At 49.9% G+C, this 18,146-nt stretch overlaps 1 protein-coding gene across 6 annotated transcripts in view; it reads right to left on the bottom strand.

The window, feature by feature from the left end:
• The window catches only part of TRIM13 (tripartite motif containing 13), a 341,054-nt gene extending 328,488 nt beyond the window's left edge, over window positions 1–12,566 (bottom strand). For 5 of the 6 annotated variants that reach the window (XR_011319413.1, XR_011319412.1, XM_069758870.1 and 2 more), the window contains exon 1: window positions 12,422–12,566. The gene's annotated coding sequence lies outside the window, so the exon portion shown is untranslated. The remainder of the gene's footprint in view (window positions 1–12,421) is intronic. The other variant, XM_069758872.1, reaches the window with a different exon arrangement.
• Between the last annotated feature and the right edge of the window lie 5,580 nt (window positions 12,567–18,146).

Raw genomic sequence — 18,146 nt, 5'->3', positions numbered from 1 at the left:
AAGGACTAGGTTGAGATCCCAAGGCATTGACCCATTTCTGTGTATAGGTCTGGATCTACTAGATGCTTTGATAAACCTTGATACCCAATAGTTACCAGCAATGTTACAAGAAAATAGGGCCCCTAGGGCTGAGACTTGTACTTTTAGTGTACTTGTGGATAGATTTAGCTCTAGCCCCCTCTGCAGGAATTCTAGAATCTGGTTGATTGGTATACCCTCTTCAATATTAAAATTTGAAGAGGCCAGAAACTTCCTCCAAGTTCTAGAGTAGATCTTAGTTGTTATGTTTTTCCTACTCTTCATAAAGGTATCAATTAGATTTGGAGAAAAACCTCTGTTTTTTAACAGTGACCTCTCAAAAACCATGCCGTCAAATGGAGACCCTTCACTTGTGGATGGTTGATCGGACCTTGATGAAGTAGGTCCGGAATATCCGGAAGTACCCAGGGGTCTTTCACAGACATGGTCCTGAGCCAGGAAAACCAAGCCCTTCTGGGCCAGAACGGAGCGATCAGTATGATTCTCGCTTGATCCTCCCTTATCTTTCTGACCACCAGAGGCAATAGGTTTAGCGGGGGGAACGCGTATGCCAGCCGGAAATCCCATCTGATCAGGAAGGCATCCACTGCCAGCGGATATTCCCTGGGATTTAAGGAACAGAATTTTTTCGTCTTTCTGTTGTCCTTGGTGGCAAACAAGTCCACCTCTGGATGACCCCACATGCGGACAATCTGGTTGAAGATTTTTGTGTTCAGAGACCATTCTCCTTGTTTTAAGGTGCTTCGACTTAGAAAGTCTGCTCTTATATTCTCTTTCCCTCTTATATGTACTGCGGATAAAGATAGAAAATGGTTTTCTGCTGTCTGGAGCAGGCGATCCGCTAATTCCATCAGGGACTCGGAGCGTGTTCCACCCTGGTGATTCATGTAGGCCACTGCCACCTGGTTGTCGGAGAGGATTTTGACATGGTGACCCTGTAGATATACGAGGAGTTCCTTAATTGAGAATTCAATTGCCATTAACTCCCTCTTATTGGAAGAGGCTGATGTTTGGGGGTCCCATAGACCCTGAACTACAACGTCACCCATGTGTGCCCCCCACCCCGTGGGGCTGGCGTCCGTTGTGATTACTCGAGTCACCTGTGTCACCCAGGGAACTCCTGCTGACAGATTGTCTTCCTCTAGCCACCATCTAAGAGATGCAAGAACCACTGGACTCAATGTCATCTGACCCTGCAAGGAACCCTGTAAGGCTCTGTCATAATGCAGTACGTCAAACTGTAAAGGTCTGGAGTGGAACTGGGCCCAACGGACGGCGGGAATACAGGAAGTTAGGGAACCTAATAAAGACATAGCCTGTCTAAGAGTCATGGTTGGTTTATTAATTGCTTTTAACATCTGTTATTGGATATGGAGTAGTTTATCAGGTGGAAGACAGCATTGTTGGGACTCGGAATTTAACAGCAGCCCTAGGAATCTCTGGGTTTTTATCGGGATTTTTCATAGTTTATGATCCAGCCCAGATGTTCTAGTTTAGATATAGCTGTTTTTACCTGAGCAAGGCAATGGTCTACCGAGTTTCCAACTATCAGGAAATAATCCAGATAAGGGATAATGAGGATATCGGATTCACGTAAGTGCGCCATGACCTCCGCAACTACTTTAGTAAATACCCGGGGAGATGCTGAGAGGCCGAAGGGAAGGGCTCTAAATTGAAAATGGCGAACAATACCTCCCATAGACACCGCCACACGTAGAAACCTCTGGAAGTTTCCATGGATAGGAACATGATAGTATGCATCCTTTAAGTCCACAACTACCATGAAGCAGTGATTGAACAACATTTTTATTGCATAGCTGATTGACTCCATTTTAAATGTGGTATTAACCAGGTACTCAAGGGATTTAAGATTAATAATAGTCCTAAATGACTTGTCTGGTTTTTGAATCAGAAATAGAGGAGAGTAGAATCCTCTCCCTCTTTCTGACTCTGGGACCTCAATCAGCACGTTTAAGGCATAATTTCATGACCTCTGCCTCTAAAGCCGTCTGTTCAATAGTGGAGGAACGTTAGGGTTAGCATAAATTTATCCCGAGGCCAGTGAATAAATTCCAGTTTCAGACCTTCCGATATAATACCTCGGACCCAGTCACTGTTTGAGATGTTAGTCCATGCGGAAGAGAAGGCTGACAATCTCCCTCCCACAGGGATTGCTAGTCATTGGTCTGGTTTCTTAAGTTCTTTTGAGGAACGGCGAAACATGTAACCCGTACCTCTCCTGCGTCTATCCTCCCATCTAAAATTCTCTCTAGAGGGCGAGGATGCGCGCTTCCTTCCACGACCAAATCTCCTTCTGTTGAATGGACGCCGGTAAGAGGCTGATGACAAATTAGGGAATTTCTTCTTATCATCCCCAGCCTTTTCAAGCAGCTCATCCAAGGTTGGCCCAAAGAGATATTCCCCTTTACATGGGATAGCGCATAACTTGTATCTTGACTGAATAGCACCCGACCAACACTTCAACCATAAGGCCCTACGAGCCGCGTTGGAGTCCTGCTGCTCTGGCCGCCATTCTCACCGAATCCACCGACGCGTCCGACAGAAAAGCCGCAGCATCCTGAATCCCTGGAAACGCACTTAGAATTGAATTTCTGGAAGCGCCTTCTTTAAGCTGGGATTCCAACTGTTCCAGCCAGACCATTAGGGATCTGGCTGTACATGTCGCAGCCACTGCCAGTCTCAAGGATCCGGCTGCCATCTCCCAGGTACCTTTAAGGAAGGTATCCACCTTCCTGTCAAGAGGGTCTTTAAGGGATCCCATGTCCTCGAAAGGTAATGCGGCTCTTTGATGCCTTCGCCACCGCGGCATCTAATTTAGGGGCCTTGTCCCAGGTATCCACAGCTGCATCCTCAAAGGGATACCTGCGCTTTAAAGCTGGTGGCAATGAACCCTTCTTCTCCGGTTTTTTCCATTCCCGGAGAATCAGGTCTTGAATCTTATTCACCGGGAAGGATCTACGTTTCTTGTGTTCCAAGCCACTGAACATTAGCTCCTGACGGGAAAGCTGCGTCTTAGGTTCTTCTAGGCCCATCGTACCTCTGACCGACTTAACTAATTTATCCACCCGGTCCAGAGGCAGACAGAATCGGCCAGAGTCCTCTTCTGATGACGAGGAAGAGAGAATTGAGCCATAAGAACCTTCCTCTGAAGAATCAGAGATCACCGAAGCTCTCAGTTTTGAACTTCCCGCCTGGGACAGAGACCGCAGGGATTCCCTTACTTCCATACGGATCATCTCTCGTAGATTAGCCGTAGAAGCAGATTCTTCCGCTACCTAGGGGAGGACAATAAGGGTGATACCAACTATCTAGCCTGATGTCACTCAACCCCTCTACTCCTGTAGACCTCACCGTCTGTTGTATACAGGAGGCGCATAATTTTTTAGGGTAAGAATCTGGTAAAGGGACTTCACACAAAGCACACTCCTTAGGTTTCGACTTTGTCATTCTAGGGGAAGAAAAGTGCAAAGTATAAGGGGCCTGCGTCACTGAGTGAACATTCACGTAGATCACTTACCAGCGTACGCCAAAAAAAGGTACTGGAACACGAGGGGGTTCTTTGCCAGTCGATGCTCTAGATCCCTGCTTGGATGAGCTTTTACAGCTGGACTGGTCACTTCTGGCATGCTCCTTCTCCGTGGGCTTCTGTCGCACCTCATCCGGCAGCTGAAGCTGCCGCTCACCATCACTCTCCATGATGCAGATGTGGCCAAAAGCAGAGCTCCAACTCCAGCTCCTGCTTAAATCCCCCTCAGATCCGGTCAGCAGGCTGCCTGGCGCCACTCATTGGTTCCTGCTGATGAGGCTACAGCTGGGGGGGTCAGCGCAGTCTGAGGAGTCCGGCGTTCAGGATCGATGGGCGCCGCCATCTTGGATGAACTGCACATGCGCAGTCACCCAGTGACCCGGAAGCGCCTGCTGACTCCGCCCCCCCCCCCCCCCGGCGTCACCGCACCCGGAAATGCTCCAGCTAATGCTGAGAGCGGTGCAGGACGCCGAAGAGCACGCAGCAGCGGTCCGGACAGCGTTCCCCTCCTGACACCGCTACCTCACCACCGCGCTGCACCGCCGCATGGAACGAAGGAGCGCTATACTTACCGGCGCTAGAGGAGATCAGGAATCCTCCGGACTCTGCTCCCTGCTGTCTACGTCACTGACGTGCAGTCCAGCCAGGACCACCGTGACGTCTTCCAGGGGCTTCCGCACCGGCCGAGGTAGGAGACCCCCCCCCCCCCCCCGCTACCTGATTCGGCCGGCCTGGGATCCATTCCTACGAGATTTCATCTGTAGGATCCTGTCCCTCCAGGAACAGGAAACCAACTGATGCATGGGGAGAGGTGCCGCCCTTTTGTATCTGTAGGTTTCCTGTTCCTGAAGGGCGGATCCCCTCTCTCGTAGTGCTGTCATGGGAGTCCGAATAAAGCTTGTTTTTCTTTTCCAGATTATGAATAGGAACAAAGAAGAAGATGATGAAGATGACGACAAGTGAGCTACAGAGGACAGCAGGGACAGTAGTATTTAAGTTTTTCATGTGTCAGCTGCGCTGACAGTCTAAGTTTCTTATAATATATATATATATATTTTGTTTAGCCAAATTAGTTAACAAACATGGATGTTTGTTTAAGCAAATAACTTATGCTGTAATGTAATTGTTTCAGTTGAATAAATCTATTTAAATTGTTATTAAGGTCAGGATTATTTTTCTCCTTACTAAGTACAACAGAACAGTGGTGTCCAAATATGAATGATTAACCCATTAAACTGGGGAGAAAAAAGTAATATAAAAAGTGATTCTAAAAATCTTCATCTACTTGCATGTTAAAGTAGCAAGAACTAGTTTAGGTAGAAACTTTGATTTAAATCAAGCCTTAATGACTAGTGATTTAAATCAGTTAGATTTAAATCAAATCCACCCTGGCTGGAGGTCAACTGGATCGGCACCAATAAGGCCAGGGTCACACTTGCGAGTTCAATGCGAGTCTCTCGCATCAAGTCCCGGCACTGCCACTGGCACTCTGGACCGGAGCGTGCAGCTGCATGTATTTCTATGCAGCCACGTGCTCCGGTCCGGAGTGCCGGCGGCAACGCTGCAACTTGATGCGAGAGACTCGCGCGAGTTTCTTGCTTTGAACTCGCAAGCGTAACCCTGGCCTAAGAGATGAACATGGTGGCTGGCAAGTACAAGACAAGGGGCAGGGACCTTTCATTACTAGCACCACCCCGCTGCAAAAAAAAAAGGCTGGAGTGGTTCTTTAAGACAAGGTAAAAAGATACCATGGCTTTTATTATATTTATACATAATTTAATATTTGAAAGATTATTATACATTTCTGTACTGTCAAAAAGTTATCCACAAGACACTTTAGCATATGGATACAATATTTCTATCTCTATATGGTCACGCAGGCTCAAAAAAAAAAAAAAAAGCCAATCAAATGCAGAGGAGGCAGACATACTAAAAACAAGTTATGAAATGTCCTATAAAGGTCTGTTCTGTTCCTGATCTCAGCTCTTAGTGGAGAGGAATCTGTGCTGCACTTTATGTACACGCTCAGTAGTGACCAGAGCTGTGGGGTCAGAGTAAAGGAAATTGAGGAGTTGGGGGTTTGGCTTTCCAACTCTGTAGCCCTGTAACAGATTATTCAAGTGTTGATAGTAGATACATTCATTTTATAATCCTAAATTTTAGTAAATCACTATAAAACTGTCCATAGCTTTTTGTCTTAAACAAAAATATAAGATATTCTTAGACAGAACAATAGCGTTCCCCGATTTTAATGTTGCTGGAGGTAGGGCTGAGAAGTCATACGTTCCTTATGGTTCCCAGTAGACCAGTTTGCTATACTCCATGTTCATATTTTCAGGACATTGTGAAATCAGCGACATTGTTGCTATATTTAATAAGTCTTCAGCGATGACACAGATGGAATCAGCGCAATAACTTTTAATTGCCTACTTTTACGAGTCCCCTTTCATAGCGTGAGCACCTGTGTTTGCAGCTCCCTATAGGAAGCGGGACAGGTACATCTGTATGAGGCTACCTGCCAATGAAGTCTCTCCAGCTCATATTATGTGTGATTTTTACACTGAAGCAAGCACACTGGCCTGCAGAAACAATTGAGTTGCATTCACACACTGCACCCTGGTCATTTTACAAGAGTTCACAATCACCCTCAATGGATTATATAGAAATTTGCTCCACTGACAGGAAATTGCCATTTTAACCCTTGGGCTACTGGTTGTGACAGTAACTGATTTAGAGTAGCGCTACTGTGAGTTCTTAAAGTTCTTTTCCACATTATAAGGTTTCGCAGTCTAAAGTCATATACTAATGTTTGTAACCGTAATTGTGCGACGGCCCACAGAACCAGGAAAAATGCTACAACACCTTAGTCCTATGAGACATCTGTAAGGCTATGTGCCCACGTTGCAGAAATGCTGTGGAAATGTCCGCAGCATTTCTGCAACTCCTGCTGTGGGTAAAACTCATGCGGAATTTGCATGCTTCCCGCTAAATATGTGTTTTGCAAGCTTTTTTAGCTTGCAGAATGCCTGCTTTTACCTGGCGATTTGAAGAATCACTTGGAAAAGTGATTGACAGGTTGGTCATACTTGTCTAGCATAGTGCTTGACAAGTGTGACCAACTTTTTACTATTGATTCTGCCTATGCAGCATCAATCGTAAAAGAGAATGTTAAAAATAAAAAATATGGTTATTCTCACCTTCCGACTGCCCACGAGCTCCTCAGTGGCGCTCCCGGTACGTTCCGATCCCAGGGATGCTTTGCACAAAGGAGCTTTGTGACGTCACGGTTGAGTGACCATGACATCATCCCAGGTGATTTGCGCAATGCGAATGGGAACGGAAGCCGCCGTGTGCACCACTGAGAGGTGGGAGGACCCTGGGGGCCATCAGAAGATAAATATATCCTTATTTTTTGTTAAATTTTTTTTTTTTTACAGATGTATGGATCCCAAGGGTCTGAAGGAGAGTCCTCTCCTTCAGACCTGGGTACCATTCGCACATGAAGCGCTCACTTTACGCATGGTGGGCATAGCCACATGAGTAAAGCAAGCATTTCAATGTAATCCTATGGCTGGGGAATCGCTGCGATTCCACAGAAATAATGAACATGCTGCAGATGTTACCGTTATGCGATTCTGCAGCATGTGTACAGCAACTGGAATCCCATAGGATTGCATGGGAATGCATTTAAGCGTATTATGCGTTTCTGCTGCAGCAAAAAAAGCAGCAGAAACGCTAAAAAAAAAAAAAGTAATGTGAGCACACAGCCCAATGCCTTATTCAAGCAATAATAATTATCTTTAGTTATATAGCGCCAACATATTCCGCAGTGCTTTTTCTTCAATTAGAACACATACCCATTATAATTTATGCTACTATCCACAGGTCAGCATTTTTCATAAAAATGCAAAACACAGACATGTCCGTTTTTTTCCGGCAGCACAGATGACAAGGGCCAATACAAGTTTGAGTTCATAAAAACAAAAAAAAAAAAAAAAACATACAGCACATGGACGGCATCAGTGTGCGGTACATGGTTAACATTGCAAAATATAGGAGAAGCTTTGTGATTTCTTTACCCAAACCACTAATGACACTAAGGGTATGTGCACACGTCAGGATTTCTTGCAGAAATTTTCCTGACAAAAACCGGACATTTCTGCCAGAAATCCGCATGCGTTTTTACCGCGATTTTGACGCGTCTTTCCAAAATGCATAGAATTGCGGGAAAAACGCAGAAAATCCGCAAAAATAATGAACATGCTAATTTTTTTACCGCGATGCGTTTTTTTCGCGGAAAAAAAACGCATCCATGTGCACATAACATGCAGAATGCATTCAAAATGATAGAATGCATAATGCATGCTTTTTTAATGAGTTTTTATAGCGTTTTTACCGCGAAAAAACCTGAACGTGTGCACATAGCCTGAAGGCAAGTGTGAACATTTGGATGACAGATAGTAAAGATGGACATGCGGATACACAACACTAACAGCAGTACTATTTTTTTCATGCATGTATGAATGAGGTCTTATCCCAAGGACACGGTGCCCAGGACTACACTTAGAAAAATCTACAAAACCTACAAAACACAAAATGAGAAACTGTGCTGTAATTAAAAAGCAAAAGTGCATTAACCCCTTCATGACCATTGGATTTTTCATTTTTCCGTGTTCGTTTTTCACTCCCCTCCTTCCCAGAGCCATAACTTTTTTATTTTTCCATCAATTTGGCCATGTGAGGGCTTATTTTTTGCGGGACGAGTTGTACTTTTGAACGACATCATTTTAGCATGTCGTGTACTAGAAAACGGGAAAAAAAATTCCAAGTGCGGTGAAATTGCAAAAAAAGTGCAGTCCCACACTTGTTTTTTGTTTGGCTTTTTTGCTAGGTTCACTAAATGCTAAAACTGACCTGCCATTATGATTCTCCAGGTCAGTACGAGTTCGTAGACACCTAACATGACTAGGTTATTATTTATCTAAGTGGTGAAAAAAAATTGCAAACTTTGCTAAAAAAAAAATAAAATTTGCGCCATTTTCCGATACTCGTAGCGTCTCCATTTTTCGTGATCTGGGGTCGGTTGATGGCTTATTTTTTGAATGCCGAGATGACGTTTTTAATGATAGCATTTTGGTGCAGATATGTTCTTTTGATCGCCCGTTATTGCATTTTAATGCAATGTCGCGGCGACAAAAAAAACGTAATTCTGGTGTTTCGAATTTTTTTCCCGCTATGCTGTTTAGCGATCAGGTTAATGTTTTTTTTTAATTGATAGATCAGGCGATTCTGAGCGCGGCGATACCAAATGTGTAGATTTGATATTTTTTTATTGATTTATTTTGATTGGGGCGAAAGGGGGGGTGATTTAAACTTTTATTTTTTTACATTTTTTTCAACTTTTTTTTTACCTTTGCCATGCTTCAATAGCCTCCATGGGAGGTTAGAAGCAGGCACAACGCGATCGCCTCTGCTACATAGCAGCGATCTGCTGATCGCTGCTATGTAGCAGAAATGGAGGTGTGCTGTGAGCGCCGACCACAGGGTGGCGCTCACAGCCATCGGCGATCAGTAACCATGGAGGTCTCAAGGACCTCTGTGGTTACAATGGAGACGCATCGCCGACCCCCGATCATGTGAGGGGGTCGGCGATGACATCATTTCCGGCCGCCCGGCCGGAAGCGGCAGTTAAATGCCGCTGTCTGCGATTGACAGCGGCATTTAACTAGTTAATAGGTGCAGGCAGATCGCGATTCTGCCCGCGCCTATTACAGGCACATGTCAGCTGTTCAAAACAGCTGACATGTCCCGGCTTTGGTGCGGGCTCACCGCGGAGCCCTGCATCAAAGCAGGGGAGCTGACCTTGGACGTACTATCCCGTCCAAGGTCAGATAGGGGTTAAAATAATTCAGAGTGCTTAGTAATACTGCATTTGATGAAACATTATAAAAGCCGTCCCAACATCGACACTGTAACTCTGATCAGGACAGTCCTACGCTGTCTAATATTAAAAACCTTACCATGTGTCAAAGTTGACGTCCGTGTGTGAATAATGCCAGGTTCACATTGTGTTAACAGTAGCCTATTCAACACATGCATTAACGCAAATGCCAGTATGTCAGCGCGCTAGCGCAGATAAAGCTAGCAGATGCTCTGTCTGCGCTAGCAGTGACGGACCCAGAAACGCTACAGCCTGCCCAGGGTCCATCACTCAATGACGGAACATCGCAAGCCCATTGTCCGACATAGGAATTAATGGCGGTGTTAACGGACTGCGTTACACCGGGGTGTAACGTAGTCCGTCTAACGGACGCCTGCAACGCGGTATGAACCTAGCCTTAGGGCAGACAGAAGGACTGGGTCCTAACCAGTGGACACCAGTCAGGGGCTTTTCTCTTGCAGTTTTTATATGCTTTATGGCCAATGGGAACATGCATTTATCTGCTGCATGCGTACCAACTCAAACCAACCTCAATCTTTGTGGGGTTTTTTTTTCTTTGTATTTTTGCATTCTGTGCAAGCTGAGGTGTAGCCTCCCTCACCTGAGCTGGAAATTGTATTTAAAGGCTTCCCCAGACTGGTGTCGACTGATTGGGACCCTGTCCTTTTGTCTACCCTTATTCACACAATGATGTCAACTTTGACATGTGATAAGGTTAATATTAGACAGTGTAGGACCGCCCCGATCAGAGTCACCTTGTTGTGGTGGGATGGCTTTTATGCTATATTTGATCAAATACAGTATTACTAAGAACTTCTATTTAAAAGCACTTTTGCTTTTTAGTTATTTACTTACAGCAGAGTTTCTCATTTTGTCTTTTGTAGGTTTTACATGCTTTATGGCCAATGTGAACATGCGTTTGTGCTGCATGTGTACCAACTCAAAGCAAGCTCAATCTTTGTTTTGTTTGTTTTTTTTTTTTACTTAATCTATTAATACTGAGGGGCTCTGCTGCCAAACTGTGCGCAATAGCCGGTTCTGGTACCAGATACAATTAATGGAGATTATGGTGGAGGAGGCCATTATACAATTTACTAAGCTTTGCTTATATAGCACTATCATTTTCCACAGCACTTTACATATAAAGTGCTAAGACATTAAATCACCACGGCCTAGTGATCACGTGAAAAAAAAAAAAAACAGCACAAAAATGCCTACTCCATACTGTCTGCAGAGCAAAGTCCACAGAGAACAGTCTCAAAATATATATTTTTTTTAATTTTATTTTTTTAAAAGGGAAAACAACCCCTAGGCGAGACTTACTGTATGAGGCAAATCTGAGTTGGCATACCGGGTTCTCTGGGTACTTTTCATACACAATCATGTACCAATAAACCAATCGGCTTCGTCAGAATAAAATTAGCCCCAATGAGTAAACCTAAGAGAACAACTAGATGACACTCCCCATGTGGGCCAGTGACCGACTCCCGGGAGAACAATCCGAGGGTCATTCATCCCTACAACCCCAAAAAGTGGAGCATTGTTCAAAATCAAAGGATCAATTGGCCACATCATGTGTGTAAAGAAACAATATTTATGTTCCATGGATGCATTGCATCAGAGGCATCCAAACTACACAAGGAGTCTCCTTGCTGACTGCTCCCCCAGAAAGTTACACGTCGGTGTTCTGAAGTGTAGAGACGGGTCAACACAAGGAGCGTTCAGGGATAAAATTAGGAAAGGAAGAGAAATTAAAAAAACAACAAAGGTGGGATTTTTGCTTTTATGTTGCTACAAGTCATCAAAACTGACCGATGAAAACGTATCTGGTTCTGTAATTTCTCATTGAATCCATCACATGATGGAATCTAACTGTAGCAGAAATGATGGGAACAGATGAATGTTGCAGAATTCGGCGATTATAAGCCACTTTTTAGAACGGTGAAATATGCATCAAATGATTTGCGCAGTGATGACCGCGGAGATGCGTCTTTATACGGCGGGCACCTCACTGATAGACTGGTGCCAGTCACCGCACAGCCCGGTCTGGGATAAGAGGAGACCAGTGTGTCAGATGCCACAAGTCCACGCAGACACTTGCTCCAGTCGGGACTTTCATCGTTACACTCCTCATTGAGAACCGTCAGATGTCGCCCGCTCATGTACAGTTTTGCAAGTTAAACCCGGGTGTAAGATAGAGGTGGTGGTTCCGAGTGGCCCAGAACAAGTATTATACATCATGACCATGACGTTACACACGGGTAACAGATGGCGGGTATGACAGATAGGGTACCTATGGTAGCACCCTGTGAGGTGCCATCATCCGGCATCATGGCTGCAGCCTCAGGGACCATTGTCCCCCGCCTGTCACAGCTCTGCCTCTACTGTTGTCAAGGAGGCGATGACGTCACCCCCGCTTAAATTAGCCCGTTGTCAGCCGCTGGCGACTTTCCCCTCTGGCAGCGCGAGCTGTCAATCACGTGACGTCACAATACGTCGGTTGTAACTGTAAACAGGAGCCGGTGCCCACGCTGCGCCCGCTGCCCGCTCACCTCCGGGCTCCGCTGCCCGCGTCCTGCCGGCTCCAGACCCGCGCATCCCGCCAGCGCTAACCCAGAGAGGACTGTTCATTGAGAAGCGCTGGGGAGGTGACGTCATGGCCCCAGTAGCAGCGGCTCCACCAATGGGCTGACGAGCTGGGGGGAAAGACAAGTGGATCTTAACCCCTCCGCCGCCGGCCCGCGACCCAGCTGGTGCACGGCAATAACGCCCCGGAGCCCGCTCACGCACCGCGCGGTGCAGCAGACGAGAACATGTACACAGCCCCCCGCCGTAATCATGCAGCGTCCGCGCCAAGTGTCACAGGCAAGAGGCGGCGGCAGAACGACACTTACCGGGGAAGCCGGCGGTGGGAGCCCGTGCCGGTCCGTGCCCCCCGCTCTCCGGGCACACGCCGCTCTCCGGCCCCGCACACTGGGAAAGCTTCTAGGAAGTTGTCTTTGTTCCACTATTTATACATTGCGTCAACATTGCGAAGAGAAGGGGCGTGGCCACAACACAACACACGGCCCCGCCTTCGCCCGCCGAGGATCACACGAGTCACGTGCCCGGGTATCTCTGGCCCCGCCCACTCCCCCGCCCGTCTGTCACTAGTAGTAGCCGTGCGGGGCGAGCAGCGGGCGGCACCGGAGCCTCTGCCGGCGGGGTACGGGAGCGTCCTCACTCATTGCAATAATAGCTGACACATGACATGTCCTGGCTCACTGCGCGGTCCTGGACTCCCGTACTTCTAGGGCTTGTCCGCAGGATAGGTGGGAACTTGTTGATCTGTGGGGGTCCCACTGTTGTACCTGCTCCGATCAGAAGGGGGCACTTTTTTATACTTCTTTACTGCCATTAATTCCACGGCGCTGTCCCCACGGGGCTCACAATTTAATTTCACTATCACTGTCTTTGGAGTGTGGGAAGAAACTGGAGAACCCAGAGGAAACCCAGGAAAACACGGGGAGAACATACAAACTCCTTGCAGATGTTATCCTTGGTGGGATTCGAATCCAGGACCCCTGCGACACTGCTAACCACTGAGCCGCCCTGCTGCCCCAAATCAGGAGCAGACATATTGGGGCAAACTGTGAGCCCAGGAGGTGACGGGCCCATTTACACATCCAAAACAGGTAGAAGGGGGCTGCGAAGTGCCCAAGGGGTCTCTCCTGTGCGTGTCTGCCAGTGCCCCAATGATATCCCCACCAGCACGGAGCAGCAGTGTGCGCCCGCGGTGCCATCCATTCCCTATCAGGCTGCTGGGCACTGCACTGGGTGCCCCATAGACAATGATTACAGCAGCAGTGTGCGCCCGCGGTGCCATCCATTCCCTATCAGGCTGCTGGGCACTGCACTATGTGCCCCATAGACAATGATTACAGCAGCAGTGTGCGCCCGCTGCGCCATCCGTTCCCTATCAGGCTGCTGGGCACTGCACTAGGTGCCCCACAGACAATGATTACAGCAGCAGTGTGCGCCCGCGGTGCCATCCATTCCCTATCAGGCTGCTGGGCACTGCACTGGGTGCCCCATAGACAATGATTACAGCAGCAGTGTGCGCCCGTTGCGCCATCTATTCCCTATCAGGCTGCTGGGCACTGCACTGGGTGCCCCATAGACAATGATTACAGCAGCAGTGTGCGCCCGCGGTGCCATCCATTCCCTATCAGGCTGCTGGGCACTGCACTGGGTGCCCCATAGACAATGATTACAGCAGCAGTGTGCGCCCGTTGCGCCATCTATTCCCTATCAGGCTGCTGGGCACTGCACTGGGTGCCCCATAGACAATGATTACAGCAGCAGTGTGCGCCCGCGGTGCCATCCATTCCCTATCAGGCTGCTGGGCACTGCACTATGTGCCCCATAGACAATGATTACAGCAGCAGTGTGCGCCCGCTGCGCCATCCATTCCCTATCAGGCTGCTGGGCACTGCACTAGGTGCCCCACAGACAATGATTACAGCAGCAGTGTGCGCCTGCTGCGCCATCCATTCCCTATCAGGCTGCTGGGCACTGCACTAGGTGCCCCACAGACAATGATTACAGCAGCAGTGTGCGCCCGCTGCGCCATCCATTCCCTATCAGGCTGCTGGGCACTGCACTATGTGCCCCATAGACAATGATTACAGCAGCAGTGTGCGCCCGCTGCGCCATCCATTCCCTATCAGGCTGCTGGGCACTGCACTATGTGCCCCATAGACAATGATTATGGCAGCAGTGTGCGCCCGCTGCGCCATCCATTCCCTATCAGGCTGCTGGGCACTGCACTAGGTGCCCCACAGACAATGATTACAGCAGCAGTGTGCGCCCGCTGCGCCATCCATTCCCTATCAGGCTGCTGGGCACTGCACTGGGTGCCCCACAGACAATGATTACGGCAGCAGTGTGCGCCCGCTGCGCCATCTATTCCCTATCAGGCTGCTGGGCACTGCACTAGGTGCCCCATAGACAATGATTACAGCAGCAGTGTGCGCCCGCTGCGCCATCTATTCCCTATCAGGCTGCTGGGCACTGCACTAGGTGCCCCATAGACAATGATTACAGCAGCAGTGTGCGCCCGTTGCGCCATCTATTCCCTATCAGGCTGCTGGGCACTGCACTGGGTGCCCCATAGACAATGATTACAGCAGCAGTGTGCGCCCGCGGTGCCATCCATTCCCTATCAGGCTGCTGGGCACTGCACTGGGTGCCCCATAGACAATGATTACAGCAGCAGTGTGCGCCCGTTGCGCCATCTATTCCCTATCAGGCTGCTGGGCACTGCACTGGGTGCCCCATAGACAATGATTACAGCAGCAGTGTGCGCCCGCGGTGCCATCCATTCCCTATCAGGCTGCTGGGCACTGCACTATGTGCCCCATAGACAATGATTACAGCAGCAGTGTGCGCCCGCTGCGCCATCCATTCCCTATCAGGCTGCTGGGCACTGCACTAGGTGCCCCACAGACAATGATTACAGCAGCAGTGTGCGCCTGCTGCGCCATCCATTCCCTATCAGGCTGCTGGGCACTGCACTAGGTGCCCCACAGACAATGATTACAGCAGCAGTGTGCGCCCGCTGCGCCATCCATTCCCTATCAGGCTGCTGGGCACTGCACTATGTGCCCCATAGACAATGATTACAGCAGCAGTGTGCGCCCGCTGCGCCATCCATTCCCTATCAGGCTGCTGGGCACTGCACTATGTGCCCCATAGACAATGATTACGGCAGCAGTGTGCGCCCGCTGCGCCATCCATTCCCTATCAGGCTGCTGGGCACTGCACTAGGTGCCCCACAGACAATGATTACAGCAGCAGTGTGCGCCCGCTGCGCCATCCATTCCCTATCAGGCTGCTGGGCACTGCACTGGGTGCCCCACAGACAATGATTACGGCAGCAGTGTGCGCCCGCTGCGCCATCTATTCCCTATCAGGCTGCTGGGCACTGCACTAGGTGCCCCATAGACAATGATTACAGCAGCAGTGTGCGCCCGCTGCGCCATCTATTCCCTATCAGGCTGCTGGGCACTGCACTAGGTGCCCCATAGACAATGATTACAGCAGCAGTGTGCGCCCGCTGCGCCATCTATTCCCTATCAGGCTGCTGGGCACTGCACTAGGTGCCCCATAGACAATGATTACAGCAGCAGTGTGCGCCCGCTGCGCCATCTATTCCCTATCAGGCTGCTGGGCACTGCACTATGTGCCCCATAGACAATGATTACAGCAGCAGTGTGCGCCCGCGGTGCCATCCATTCCCTATCAGGCTGCTGGGCACTGCACTGGGTGCCCCATAGACAATGATTACGGCAGCAGTGTGCGCCCGCGGTGCCATCCATTCCCTATCACGCTGCTGGGCACTGCACTGGGTGCCCCATAGACAATGATTACGGCAGCAGTGTGCGCCCGCGGTGCCATCCATTCCCTATCACGCTGCTGGGCACTGCACTGGGTGCCCCATAGACAATGATTACGGCAGCAGTGTGCGCCCGCGGTGCCATCCATTCCCTATCAGGCTGCTGGGCACTGCACTAGGTGCCCCATAGACAATGGTTACAGCAGCAGTGTGCGCCCGCTGCGCCATCTATTCCCTATCAGGCTGCTGGGCACTGCACTAGGTGCCCCATAGACAATGATTACAGCAGCAGTGTGCGCCCGTTGCGCCATCTATTCCCTATCAGGCTGCTGGGCACTGCACTAGGTGCCCCATAGACAATGATTACAGCAGCAGTGTGCGCCTGCTGCGCCATCTATTCCCTATCAGGCTGCTGGGCACTGCACTATGTGCCACATAGACAATGATTACAGCAGCAGTGTGCGCCCGCTGCGCCATCCATTCCCTATCAGGCTGCTGGGCACTGCACTAGGTGCCCCACAGACAATGATTACAGCAGCAGTGTGCGCCTGCTGCGCCATCCATTCCCTATCAGGCTGCTGGGCACTGCACTAGGTGCCCCACAGACAATGATTACAGCAGCAGTGTGCGCCCGCTGCGCCATCCATTCCCTATCAGGCTGCTGGGCACTGCACTAGGTGCCCCACAGACAATGATTACAGCAGCAGTGTGCGCCTGCTGCGCCATCCATTCCCTATCAGGCTGCTGGGCACTGCACTAGGTGCCCCACAGACAATGATTACAGCAGCAGTGTGCGCCCGCTGCGCCATCCATTCCCTATCAGGCTGCTGGGCACTGCACTATGTGCCCCATAGACAATGATTACAGCAGCAGTGTGCGCCCGCTGCGCCATCCATTCCCTATCAGGCTGCTGGGCACTGCACTATGTGCCCCATAGACAATGATTACGGCAGCAGTGTGCGCCCGCTGCGCCATCCATTCCCTATCAGGCTGCTGGGCACTGCACTAGGTGCCCCACAGACAATGATTACAGCAGCAGTGTGCGCCCGCTGCGCCATCCATTCCCTATCAGGCTGCTGGGCACTGCACTGGGTGCCCCACAGACAATGATTACGGCAGCAGTGTGCGCCCGCTGCGCCATCTATTCCCTATCAGGCTGCTGGGCACTGCACTAGGTGCCCCATAGACAATGATTACAGCAGCAGTGTGCGCCCGCTGCGCCATCTATTCCCTATCAGGCTGCTGGGCACTGCACTAGGTGCCCCATAGACAATGATTACAGCAGCAGTGTGCGCCCGCTGCGCCATCTATTCCCTATCAGGCTGCTGGGCACTGCACTAGGTGCCCCATAGACAATGATTACAGCAGCAGTGTGCGCCCGCTGCGCCATCTATTCCCTATCAGGCTGCTGGGCACTGCACTATGTGCCCCATAGACAATGATTACAGCAGCAGTGTGCGCCCGCGGTGCCATCCATTCCCTATCAGGCTGCTGGGCACTGCACTGGGTGCCCCATAGACAATGATTACGGCAGCAGTGTGCGCCCGCGGTGCCATCCATTCCCTATCACGCTGCTGGGCACTGCACTGGGTGCCCCATAGACAATGATTACGGCAGCAGTGTGCGCCCGCGGTGCCATCCATTCCCTATCACGCTGCTGGGCACTGCACTGGGTGCCCCATAGACAATGATTACGGCAGCAGTGTGCGCCCGCGGTGCCATCCATTCCCTATCAGGCTGCTGGGCACTGCACTAGGTGCCCCATAGACAATGGTTACAGCAGCAGTGTGCGCCCGCTGCGCCATCTATTCCCTATCAGGCTGCTGGGCACTGCACTAGGTGCCCCATAGACAATGATTACAGCAGCAGTGTGCGCCCGTTGCGCCATCTATTCCCTATCAGGCTGCTGGGCACTGCACTAGGTGCCCCATAGACAATGATTACAGCAGCAGTGTGCGCCTGCTGCGCCATCTATTCCCTATCAGGCTGCTGGGCACTGCACTATGTGCCACATAGACAATGATTACAGCAGCAGTGTGCGCCCGCGGTGCCATCCATTCCCTATCAGGCTGCTGGGCACTGCACTGGGTGCCCCATAGACAATGATTACGGCAGCAGTGTGCGCCCGCGGTGCCATCCATTCCCTATCACGCTGCTGGGCACTGCACTGGGTGCCCCATAGACAATGATTACGGCAGCAGTGTGCGCCCGCGGTGCCATCCTTTCCTTATCACGCTGCTGGG

Source organism: Ranitomeya imitator, chromosome 3 (genome assembly GCF_032444005.1).
Source record: "Ranitomeya imitator isolate aRanImi1 chromosome 3, aRanImi1.pri, whole genome shotgun sequence".
Lineage (NCBI taxonomy): Eukaryota > Metazoa > Chordata > Amphibia > Anura > Dendrobatidae > Ranitomeya > Ranitomeya imitator.
Note: the sequence above shows the minus strand (reverse complement) of the source record. Positions and strands in the feature narration are given on the sequence as shown.